This window comes from Phragmites australis, chromosome 9 (genome assembly GCF_958298935.1).
Source record: "Phragmites australis chromosome 9, lpPhrAust1.1, whole genome shotgun sequence".
Taxonomy (NCBI): Eukaryota; Viridiplantae; Streptophyta; class Magnoliopsida; order Poales; family Poaceae; genus Phragmites; species Phragmites australis.
The window spans coordinates 12,925,919-12,937,562 of record NC_084929.1 but is presented as its reverse complement, the minus strand read 5'-3'; the positions used below and the strand labels follow the sequence as shown (position 1 = coordinate 12,937,562).

At 39.7% G+C, this 11,644-nt stretch overlaps 1 long non-coding RNA gene across 6 annotated transcripts; it reads left to right on the top strand.

Annotated features, from left to right (window-relative positions):
• Positions 1-1,489: 1,489 nt before the first annotated feature.
• On the top strand, positions 1,490-9,265 carry LOC133928652 (uncharacterized). Of its 6 annotated transcripts, none has more exons than XR_009911479.1 (5): positions 1,490-1,900; positions 1,972-2,175; positions 7,920-8,121; positions 8,228-8,288; positions 8,391-9,265. It is a non-coding gene; the product is annotated as an uncharacterized LOC133928652 (long non-coding RNA). The 6 variants fall into 6 exon arrangements; XR_009911478.1 differs by having other exon boundaries at positions 1,493-1,900; positions 7,981-8,121; positions 8,210-8,288; XR_009911477.1 differs by having other exon boundaries at positions 1,494-1,900; positions 7,978-8,121.
• The last annotated feature ends 2,379 nt before the right edge of the window (positions 9,266-11,644 follow it).

Genomic DNA, 11,644 nt, shown 5'->3' with positions numbered 1-11,644 from the left:
ATGATTTTGACCGAACATGGTGTGTTTAGGGTTGGAATAGAGTCCTACTTCGATTCCCTACGGTCAAGACCATACTCTCTTATAAATAGTTGGGGTGGAGGCCGATTGCATATCCATCAGTCAATCGCATTTATTGCATCTACTTTTCATTTTGCTTTTACTTTCCTGCAATTTAAGGTTAGTTCTTCGCTGCTATTTCGATCCCTATGGTTCGAATGATAGTTCTTCTCGTAAATCATCTGAGCGGTGATTATGTAATGTAATAGAAACCTTTGCTTATTGGCTTGTAAATAAGTTACGCGTCGCTGCGAAAAGCGACAAGTATTCTTGACGGATCCGTGTTGGCAAGGTGTTACCTATTTCCGCACTAACACATCTACCACTTGGTAGCTATGACTATTGGCACACGAGATTACATTACATAATTAGCTTAGGAAGAAGTGATTAAGCTGGAAAACAAATAGTCTAACCAACAGAAGAAGGAATCGACACCTCAAGTCCGGATGGATCGGATCCCCCGCTAATCATGGGGGGATGAGGACGCCAACGGGAGGTGGGAGAGAGACGCGGGTGTGGTACAGGGATTACCTGATCTAGATCGAGGCAGAGGTGTGGAGTACGGGATGAAAGAGGAGTGGGGCTGCAGTTGCCTGTTCAACATCTCTTCATTCAGTGGCAGGGACGGTAATTTCCTTAGACTTCAATGGCAATGTCACAAGTCTAGCAAAAGCTCTTCGCGAGGTCTCTGGGTTGAGGAAATGATCAAATCTTATCTTACATATCTAAATCCCTGTAGGGATCCAGAGTTGTGATTGGCTGGTGAACCTAAGCCGTCCAATTGCAAATAAATGGCTGGATGCGAAGAAACACTGTAGCATTGCTGCACTGGCTTAGCCTTCTTCCCGTCTCCTCCGCATACTCCTCAAGCTAGAGTCTTCTTGCAGTTTCCTCCCAAGTGAACAAGCATTTGGAGTGATCGTTCCTACTACATCATATACACAGAGGTACCATTTGGATATATGGAAATGTACCATTTGGATATATGGAAATAGGGGTTGGGATAGGAAAATAGAAGGTGAGATGATTTTATTTGTAGATAGTTTAGGAAAAATAGGGGGGTTTTGGAATGACATAGGAGCCCTCTTTACTGACCGTTTAAAACCCACTGGCAGAGTGGGTTTGGGCAGGATAAAATGGAAAACATGTGAAATTACATTTTTGCCCTTAAAGATGGTGGTACAGAATAAATCTCTCCCATTTATCAGCCCAGTTTGCCTCGCTCGTCTCATTTGTTTACAACGACGAGAACGAGACGTCACTCACTCTCTCGTGATTTGTTGGCTCAATACAAGAGAATAATTATAAAAGAATGAGAACAGACCCAATCTAATATTTTATAAGCCAACAAATTGCGAGAGGGCACCTTGTTCTCGTTCTCGTTGCTACGAATAAACAAGACGAACAAAATAAACTAGACTACAACAATAGAAAGATTTATTTTATACCACCATCATCTTCAAAAGTAAAAATATAATTTCACATGTTTTTCTGCTCATTCCCACCCGGCCAGTGGATTTTAAGCGGTAGAAAAAAGAAGGCTCCTATCCCATATTCTGAAACCCCTAATTTTTCTCAAACTCTTAACCAAAGAAAGAAATAAAATTATCTCGCCGTCTATTTCCCTATCCCAACCCCCATTTCTATATATCCAAACGGCACCTCAGATCCAACACCACCTCAGATCCGACCTGAAAGAAGACCCAAGCAAAATCCCAAAGAACAATCGAAAGATAACCAGCGATCCAAGAATCTGTAGACAAGAGCCACTCCAAATCTTCCCGCAACTCTATTGGGCGCAAGCCGCTGCCCAGGGAACTCACCGCGAAATTCCTTGTCACGGGTAAGCTCCCTGTCATTCTCTTCTTCCTGCTCACCAGCACCGGTTCCATCTAATCTTACTTCACACGATAGGATCTGAGCAGGTAGATTTCATTTTATTTTCTGCGTGGAGTGATTGGGTTGCAAAAATTACCCCATCTGGTGGAGTTAAGTTTTTTGCGTCCGCATCCTTGTCTTCCTCGGCGGCGACAGTGGTCGGCGCTGTCGCTGGTCGCGGCGTACAGTCGAACGGGCGGCGGGCGAGCGGCCAGCTCGCCTCTGTACGAACTGACGGACGTACGCATTCTCTCTCTCTCTCTCTCTGTGTGTGTTCTTTGCTGTTCTTTGCTGAATTGATCCATTTGGTGGTGGTGGAGTTCAAGTGTTTGATGAAATGCCCCTGTGACTGTGGCATATCACTTTTCTTTTTTATCAATTAGTAGCACCATTGCTAACTGAACATTGGTGATCTAGCTATGATACTTCTATTTCTAACCTTCCAGTTGATCGACGATGTTCTTGATTTTACCGGAACCTCTGCATCCCTTGGGAAGGGTTCATTATCTGATATTCATCACGTAATAACAGGCATCCCCCAGTTTCTGTGCTATTTGTTTCTCCCTGTCTATCATCTGAAATATGCATTTATCGTCTACCAAGGCATATTATGTGTTTAACATGTTGGTTTAGAAGACATCGTTAGGGGAGATTTGTATAAGCTTTTGCTGGCTACTGTTAATGATGCTTCATTAGTTAATATGCATATATTGCATTCTGCCCTACACAAAACTCGTTGCTGTAATTCTTTTTGCTGATAATCTTTGAACGCACCACTCTTGTGATACATTTCACAAGAAATATCTGAATTTGGTGCTTAACGTGATTGTTGCATTTAGTAGTACCATGAGTTTTCACTTTTCATTTACTAGATTTGCATTGACATGTCAATTTCACATAGCAGAACTGTGTAGAAAAAGATTGAAGACATGAGAAAGAAAGAAAAAAAACATGTCAATAAAAATGTACATTCATATGAAATGTTTCTCTTTTCTAAGGAATACATTATGATAAAAGAATTTACTATGGTCCTATTGTCGGTTGATTCAGCTAGGGGTATGAACCAAAATTCATGTTCTGCTACCGGTCCTTGTCCTCTTTCCCCCATGGTTTCAAGGCATGTCGAGGTTTGCTTGTAGCCCTTACATTCAAGCATGTTTGCCTTCTGTTAGTTTTTGCCTGGTGTGATGGTTGCTTTCATTCTATTTTATGATGAGGAAAAGGATTGTGAAATAATGTGTTAATAATTCATAACCAGATCCCTTTTGTCTGAAATAAGGAATATTGAAATGAGGTTGTCCTGACTCCTGAGAAGATATGAACAAAATGATAAGGTCATGATCATCTATATGGCTGGCTTATGGTCTGTGATTTGAACCCAACTGTTGGAGTCCATGGATGAGGCAGCACAATAGGTGCCCTAAAAATGACGTTGCCTTCAGACTATTCTTCTTGCTCCCTTCTGGAGGGAAGTAAGGTCCTTCAGACTATTCATAAGTTGATCGCGCTTTGAGTTTGATCCATTTAGTTTGAACAGGCCGAGATGTTGTCCAAGTGGTGGTGGTGGAGTTCAGGTGTTTTTTGAAATGTTCTTGTGTGGCATCTTACTTTTCTTTTTTGACGATTAGTGGCACCTTTGCTAAAATAGAGTTGTCATCCCTTTATGATCATCATGCCCTGTTGCAATATGAAGGCAGATAATAAACTATGATGATGTCGTAGTTGATTGATTAATGAAGCATAAACTTGCTTCTGACTTGGGGCATGATATATTTTTCTGCTGAACACATCCAATATCTTAAAACCTCATATATTGGTTGTTCATGTTATGGTCCTACAAAATACATATGCCGATACTGCAAAGCAATATTCTGGAATGAGGAAAAACACAAACGCGAAGCAAGAACTAAAAAAAAAACATTACTTATACTCTACTCCCTCCGATTGCAAATGTAAGTCGTTTTAGACTTGTGCACAAGAATTAAGAAAGTAGATCAAATGACTTTGTTGCCCTTCATTTATTCTGCATTGGAAAAGATGACTCATTCATTTGTGAGAGTAGTAGCATTTATTAAACAAGGGTAAGACGGGAACAAAAGAGGAAAAAATGCATAGAAGTTTGAGAACGACTTATATTTAGAGAATAGTTGAAGAGGCTAAAACGACTTATATTTGCAACCAGAGGGAGTATGTTGCAAAGGAGGTAAAATTAGAATCCCCCAGTTCAAAAATCCTCCAACATTTCTAGCAAGATTAGTTGACTACAACGGTGATAATTGTTCAAAACATTTTTTACAAAAAATTAGACAATATAATAGCTTATTTTCCTTTACTTCAATGGGTGGTAATATAGAAAAATCAATAAATCAAGGCAATGGACCATATGTATTCCGAGTTAATGGGCAAATATACCATGTATAGGTTCATTACTACCTAAACCTAACAATGTACCTAAATTTGCTGAATTATATATCTTTGACATAGAAAATGATATTGCAAATAGAATTCGTGCTTTAAAAAATGAAGAACAAAACGATACTGACATCGACCCTGAAATTGTCAAAGGTCTAATGAATATGTTAGATACATATAATCCTTTGGTTAAAAAATTTCATGCTGCATGAGACTTACTAAAAGAATATAATGGAACGGATATTAGCATCCGTATACTTGGAGCTAATAAAGGTGATCCAATACAATATGAAATGCCCAATTCTGATGAATTAGCACTACTAATAGTTGGTGATATGTAACTAGAAAACTATAAAAGAGATATCATAATTCTCACCTAAGCTGATAGGTTACAATGAATTTCAATATTACATCCTGCATACATGGCATTACAATTCCCTTTTTTGTTTCCATATGGTGAAAGAGGTTATCAACTTGGAATAAATTACCATGAAAACAATAACGATAAACCTCATAAACGAAATAAGGTCACCATGCATGATTACTTCAAAGATCATATACATTATCGAGAAGGCCAACCAAACCCCTACTTATGTTATGGACGATTATCGAAAAAAATAATAGTAGACGCTCGTGCATATGAAGATGAAGACAAATTACAATTCATAGCTAAAAATCAAGACAGATTAAGAGTGGAATTCTTACAAGGCATAACTGATGCAATAGAAAAAGGATTGGTCGAAGGTAACGAAATAGGAAAAAGAATAATCTTACCATCGAGTCATACATGTTATAGACGATATATGATACAAAATTATCATGACGGTATTGCAATATGTCAAGTTTATGGACCTCCTGATTTATTTATTACCTTTACATCTAATCTTAGATGGCCTGAAATCACAAAAATGTTACTTAAAGGTCAGCAACCAAGTGATAGACCTGATATAATAGTTCGAGTTTTTCATATGAAATTAAGTGAATTACTATATGATATACGATCTGACGTAGTGTTCGGCCCTACACATGCCATTTTATACTCTATAGAATTTCAAAAAAGAGGTTTACCACATGTTCACATCTTAATATGGATATCCAAAAATCACCCTGAAATTACAAATTAAATGACAGATCGCTTTATATGTGCTGAAATTCCTGATCCAAATATAGATTCATTCGGATATATACTCATAGCAGAACATATGATGCATAGTCCATGCAGTGATAAAAATCCAACGTGCCCTTGTATGAAAAAAAGGAAAATGTTCAAAATTCTATCCAAAAGAATTTCAAGACGAGACTACATTTGACAATAATGGTTTCACAGTTTACAAAAGGCGAAATAATAATATTTATATTCGAAGAAATGAACCTTGATAATAGATGGGTTGTACCTTATAATTTATATCTAATTAAAAAAATACCAAGTTCATATAAATGTTGATTAGTCATGTTACTATTTTGCTTTGCTTTCTCCATGTTGTGGTTCTCTGTTTATATGCCTTCGATCACATTGCATAATAAGAAGTGGAAACGTAGACATGCATATGCAATTAGGAGCTATCCTGTTTCTACACGTTTATTAAATATAGATGCTACATGTTAATCTTTTATATACTCCTCTGTCTATAATTACGGCTACGGTCTCAATGTTTTGTTACAGATCACGTTGGACTTGCTTTTGATGTATATAGTTCGCTCGTCCGGACCTTTTGGTACAGGACATGCTGAACATCCATGAAATATTGGCAAAAAAGACATGTTAATATTTTGATGTATATAGTTTGATCATCCCTACGTTTTGGTGCAGAACATGCTAAACGTGCATGAAAAAGTAGTGCCAATCAAGACCAGTTAACATTTTGCTATATATAGTTTGCTATACTTGCTCGAATCACATATTAATTGGAACAGTACTCAATCTTTTAATGTATATACCTCCCTGCTTTTAACTCTGCTGGGTACCAATACCTTGTAAGTTTACTCCTGATGTATAAATCATGAGACATGATATATGATATTGTAACAAGTATTGAAATCAGTTTGTTATATTTATTTTATTTAGATCGTAACTACAACAACAAAAATGAATTCATATTTATGACGACTTAGAACATATCAAGATTGCGTTCTAATCACACATTCTAAATTATAATCAGCGATGGCCATATAGCGCGCGTTTGGCGCTCCATTTTCTAGTGAATTCTAAACCCGTCTTCCATCACGTGTTAAAATTTGTACTCTAATGCTTGTTCAGAGGAATTTAGATCCAGACTATTATGGATCTAGGTGGAGTCCTTCTAAACATCTCGGCTTTATCAATTTATGGATCAGTTTATTTTGATAGAGCAGCTGAAAAGTTATTCTACGAACTCCACTTTCATATGGCCTCGTGGAGTTGAGGGAGCTGACTCGTCTGGCGATTTTGCCCTAGCCCGCCAGCCGTCGTCGCTCGCTCCGCTTGCTTTCGCCGCTGGTTTCGCTCAGCCGGAGGAATGTGTGGCCGGTCCGGTGGAGAGGGAGCGGGAGCATATGCCGAGAGCGGATTACGGCGAGATGCTACACGGCGGTGACGTCGTCCTCTGTGTTCATTGGGAGTCCATGAATTGGATTTGGAAGGTGGGTTCTTGATTGATCTGAGGGCACACGCAGAGGGCGGACTAGGCAAGAGGCTTTGCGGCGGCGGCGGAGCCCTCTGCTTCCGTCGGGAGGCCATCGATTGGGAAGGTGGGTTCCTGATTGATCTGGGGCCTAAGGTATGGTTGCGCCGGGGGAAAAGGAAACATGTTTGTGTCATTTGTTTTGGCGATTGTAGCAACGCACTCCGTTCCCATGATTATTAGCCCTGTTCATTTAGAAAGCTGCGTCTTTTCTTCGTTTCTGGATTCAAACACACGCCGCAATCTTTTTACTCCGGACGAAAGAGTGTAGACTATGCTCTCATTACTTATTTCTTTTTTCGATCTGTTAAATACCGAACGATTCTTTAATCATTTGCATTTATCTTTCATGATCGTATAATGTGAGTGTTACACGTGTAGCGAAGTTAATTTATGCCAATGTTTTAAATTATGAGCTTAATTAGAGCAAAAACAATTTGTTGTAGCGTGCGTTGTAGATATGCCACCATTTCTTGGGGGTAAAATTTGGGACCATCTCGGCCAAAGTTGGCCTTTCGTGTGCTTTCTGAATTACGAGAAACTGAGATGCACGGTCTGATTCAACATAGTACTATTTTTATTTTTCCAGAAAACACATGGTACTATTTTTGGGCATTTTGACAAACTTTAAAAGTTAATTCACATGAGGTTTGCCATAGTAAAGGTTTGCTTCTTTTCCATGTGATTATTAATTTCTTTCGTTTTGATCCCTCCACAGGTTTACTCGTATAACAGATTTGATCCTCTTAGCATATCTCCAGCACATACTCTAAAATTCATCCTCTATAATACTATTATAGCATTTCTTAACGCTATTACAGTACTCTTTATTTTTTACATCTTCAGCAACTACTCTATTCTCTACATTCTACTCTTATTCTCTTCGGATTCACAATCATCATCTGTAAACAGTGTTAAGAGAGAAAAGTACTGCAATTTCGAAGTACTTAGCCTTGCCTCATTACTGTAGCAGTCAAAAGGACTTTGCTGGAGGGGGCTGTACAGTAGCGCACAGAGATGCCGACCGGTTTTGAGAACTCTGCTGGAGTTGGCCTTACTGCTTATTTGGCTGTGAACTACCTTGGTCGTTTTCCTTTCACAGTACGAGCTGTCGGTAAGAATCTCAAGATCATATTTTTAGTTACCTCAAGTAGTTGCCAATGCTATTAGTATCAGTAATTTTTTAATTCACCAACCCTCAGTGCCGATGTCATTTTCAGGAAGGCAACTGTTGCCGCCGAGATGGAGGAAACTGCTGTCCCACAATCTCTGGACCTTCAGGTAAGCAAGCAGACGATCATAGGCGTTGCAATGCACAAGCACACTGTTCTTACTCATTTGATCTTGTTCTTGTTCTAAGCATGATTGGATTGTGCAAATCAGGTTGGAGAAGCACGGTACGTGTTTGTGGCGACGACGATCCAGCGAATAGAACTTCTTGTTCTAAGAGCATCTCCAACCAAGCCCTCTTCTCACCCCTATCCTATATTTGAGGAAAAAACGATGAAAATTGATCTCCAATCGACCCCCTATCCGACTTCCTTTATTTGAGGAGCCCTCAAATCTTCTCCCTCACCTCCTATATTTAGGGGCTTCTCATCCAACTCCTCATTTGAGAGAGAGAGGAAGAGAGGGGAGAGAGAGGTACCGGATATTAATAAAATAGAGGTGATTCGAATATAGAGGGTCAAATATGAGGGATCGGTTGGAACATGTTGAGAAATAGGGGATAAAATCTAGATAAGAAGCCCCTAAATAAGAGAAATAGGAGATCAAATATGAGGACTTAGTTGGAGATGCTCTAAGCACCCTCAATTGGAGGATGCAGGCTGTGACCCCCCTTTCTCCTACCTGGATTACTTCCTACACTAGCTCAACGCCGGCAATGCTGCGCCAAGAAGCTGTCTCTTTCAATCGGCGGAGCTCATCTTGTTTAGCCAGATGTGTGCAAGCATGATTTTGTCATCGCGATTAGTGTGGATCACACGATTTCGTACACTTGGACCAATCTGATTGGTATCTGTTGTTACACGGCAGGAACTGGCTGCATAGGATTTAGACCATCTGAGATCGCCGCCGCAGTGGCAGCCGATTGGATCCAGTATGTAATGATATAATTAACTTATTTAAGTATCTACGATCGTTGTAATCGATATATTTAAGTACCTATGAATGATATAATATTTGTAATTAATTTGTCACTTACATTCTATTATAATAATCTTCAGGAAAAACAATATTTTCCTACGTTGAAAGCACTCGCAAAATTTTTATGTATTGTATTTAATATAACAAAATAATCACAAATGTTTATATGTAAAAATAGTGTATATGTAACATCACAATGTATCATCCACAATTGCTCTAAAAATCTCATATTACTGAATCTGGAGTCACCTATTAGTCAAACAATTTTATTTTTAACTCTAGCTCTATAGTAGATCTATTTCACCGTAGATTTCTGAGCAAAGCTGAAAAACCTAAAACGGAGCTATGCCAAATACGCTCTAAGTGTAAATTATTTCTACTTTGATATTTTTTAATAAAAAGGAGAGGATATGACATAGAGCAAAAAGGATATACAGTCCCAGTATTGTCCAAAGCTTGAGCTCAAGTGCTTGTTTGTTGGGCTTTTTAGCCTACCGCTACAACAACTCATTAAGAAACGACATGTGTAGTCAACTTTTATAGGGTGCACGCTAGATCGACGGTATGTCGATGCTCGATTAATGTCTATTGCTATCCCCATTTGTTTTCATCCCTAGTATGAACACTTCTTTTTCCAAATAGGTGCATAAGCACAACTTTTGTGGTGGTCGACTTGGTTACAATTTTTTGGCAAGATAAACTATCTATAGCATAGGATGGTGAAGCTATCAAACTGTGCCAACCACAAGTGCAACTTGTATTCATGCCTAATGCTACCCGAGAACAAGGCTAAGAGTCAAACTTGCAAACATTAGTACGGCAAAGAGTAAAATTTAGAGGCCCAAAAGTTTCATCGTTGGCTTAAGTAGGTACTAGGCATGATAACTTGATTTCTAGGTCCACAAAATTGCATAAGTATACCGAGTGATTTCTAGGTCCACAATGTTTGAGACCGCAGAAGGTTGGCACTTTGGAAGCAAATCCATGTGATTTCTTGGCACATTTTTCAGTTTCATTTGCTTTTGTTTCCCTCTTCTCAATCTTGTGCATTGTTTTTACTTTTTTTACGGTTTACCTACTGCGCTTCTTTATTTGCCTTTTCTACGGGGGAGTTGTCTGATGATGCTAAGAAAGATGTATTACCGCCACATGAAAGTTAGGGAACATCTAACACACACAAACTATGGATCTATGCACAGTTCCACAACTAATTTGCAACCAACTCCGATACCGGTTAGCTTTGTCCCCAAATACTAATTGAACACATGCATCTAAAAGAGGACTCACAGGTTAAAAAAGAGAGGAAGTAAATCCACGCCCCCTTCACTCCATATTGCGTAACTATAGATACTATTACAGAACAGTATACCACTGTCGGCTTCAAAACTCTCTTCACTGTCGGTTTTGGAGTCGGCAGTGAGTAACGGGCAGTGATAGTTAGAAACTATTATTGCCGATTTCGTGGACCGGTAGTGAAAGTTGTTATCACTACCGGCTGAAGGATTCGGCCAACAATGATTCCTTAGATATCACTGCCGGTTGATAGTTTCAGCCAACAGTGTTGTGCCTCCCCCCTTCTACTCCAGCCCTATCCTCCCTCTCTCTCCTCGATCTCTCTGTCTCTCTCCCACTCAATACATGCATACAATGAGACATATGTAATGTAAATAAAAAATTAATGCATCTTCATTAATACATAGCAATTCATATCACACATATATACTTACAAGTTCTCACATGTCACAACCGAAAAGTCGGTTGAGTTGAGCCAGTCCAGTATCCCTCTACCTCTCCTGCGACGAGGACCACGTCTCCGCACAAACAACTAACGACGTGTGTACATGCGGGGACGCGGGGGGGGGGGGGGGGGAGGGGGGGATGGTGGTGGAGCGGAGGACCCGGCCATGCCTGGTCGACTGCAGCATCGCCAAAGCTCCAGGCTCCCTGGCGTGTCAAAGACATCGAAGTCCGACTCCTGAACACTAGTACATTTTGAGCATTCGGCCTCCTCCGTAGCACACTGAAGGGCCACCCTCTCACCCTCCTCCTCTTGGGCACGCTTACGGAACGCTGCTTCTTGCTCCTCCGTAACGCACAACTGACGGGCCATCCTCTCATCCTCCTCCTCTTGGGCGCACTGACGGGCCATGACTTCTAGCTCCTCCTTCACATCATCATTGGAAGGCCATTCTATCGAAGAGTTGTTCGATGGTACCAACTCTGAAATACTCCTTCATTAATACATAGTAATCCATATCCTATATTAATACATAGTAATTAATGTCCTTCATTAAAATGGTGTCATTTAGCGATATATAAGCTGTCTAACCCCTTAGTAGACTTCCTCCTTGTTGCATACTTTGGTCGATGGCACGATCGGTTCATGAAACTCACTATTTGGGTTGATAACATGTTCCATGAAGAACCCGGCGATCTGTTCTTGAAGGGCATTTATTTCTACAGGTTGTAACTCTTTTGTGCGTAGTTTG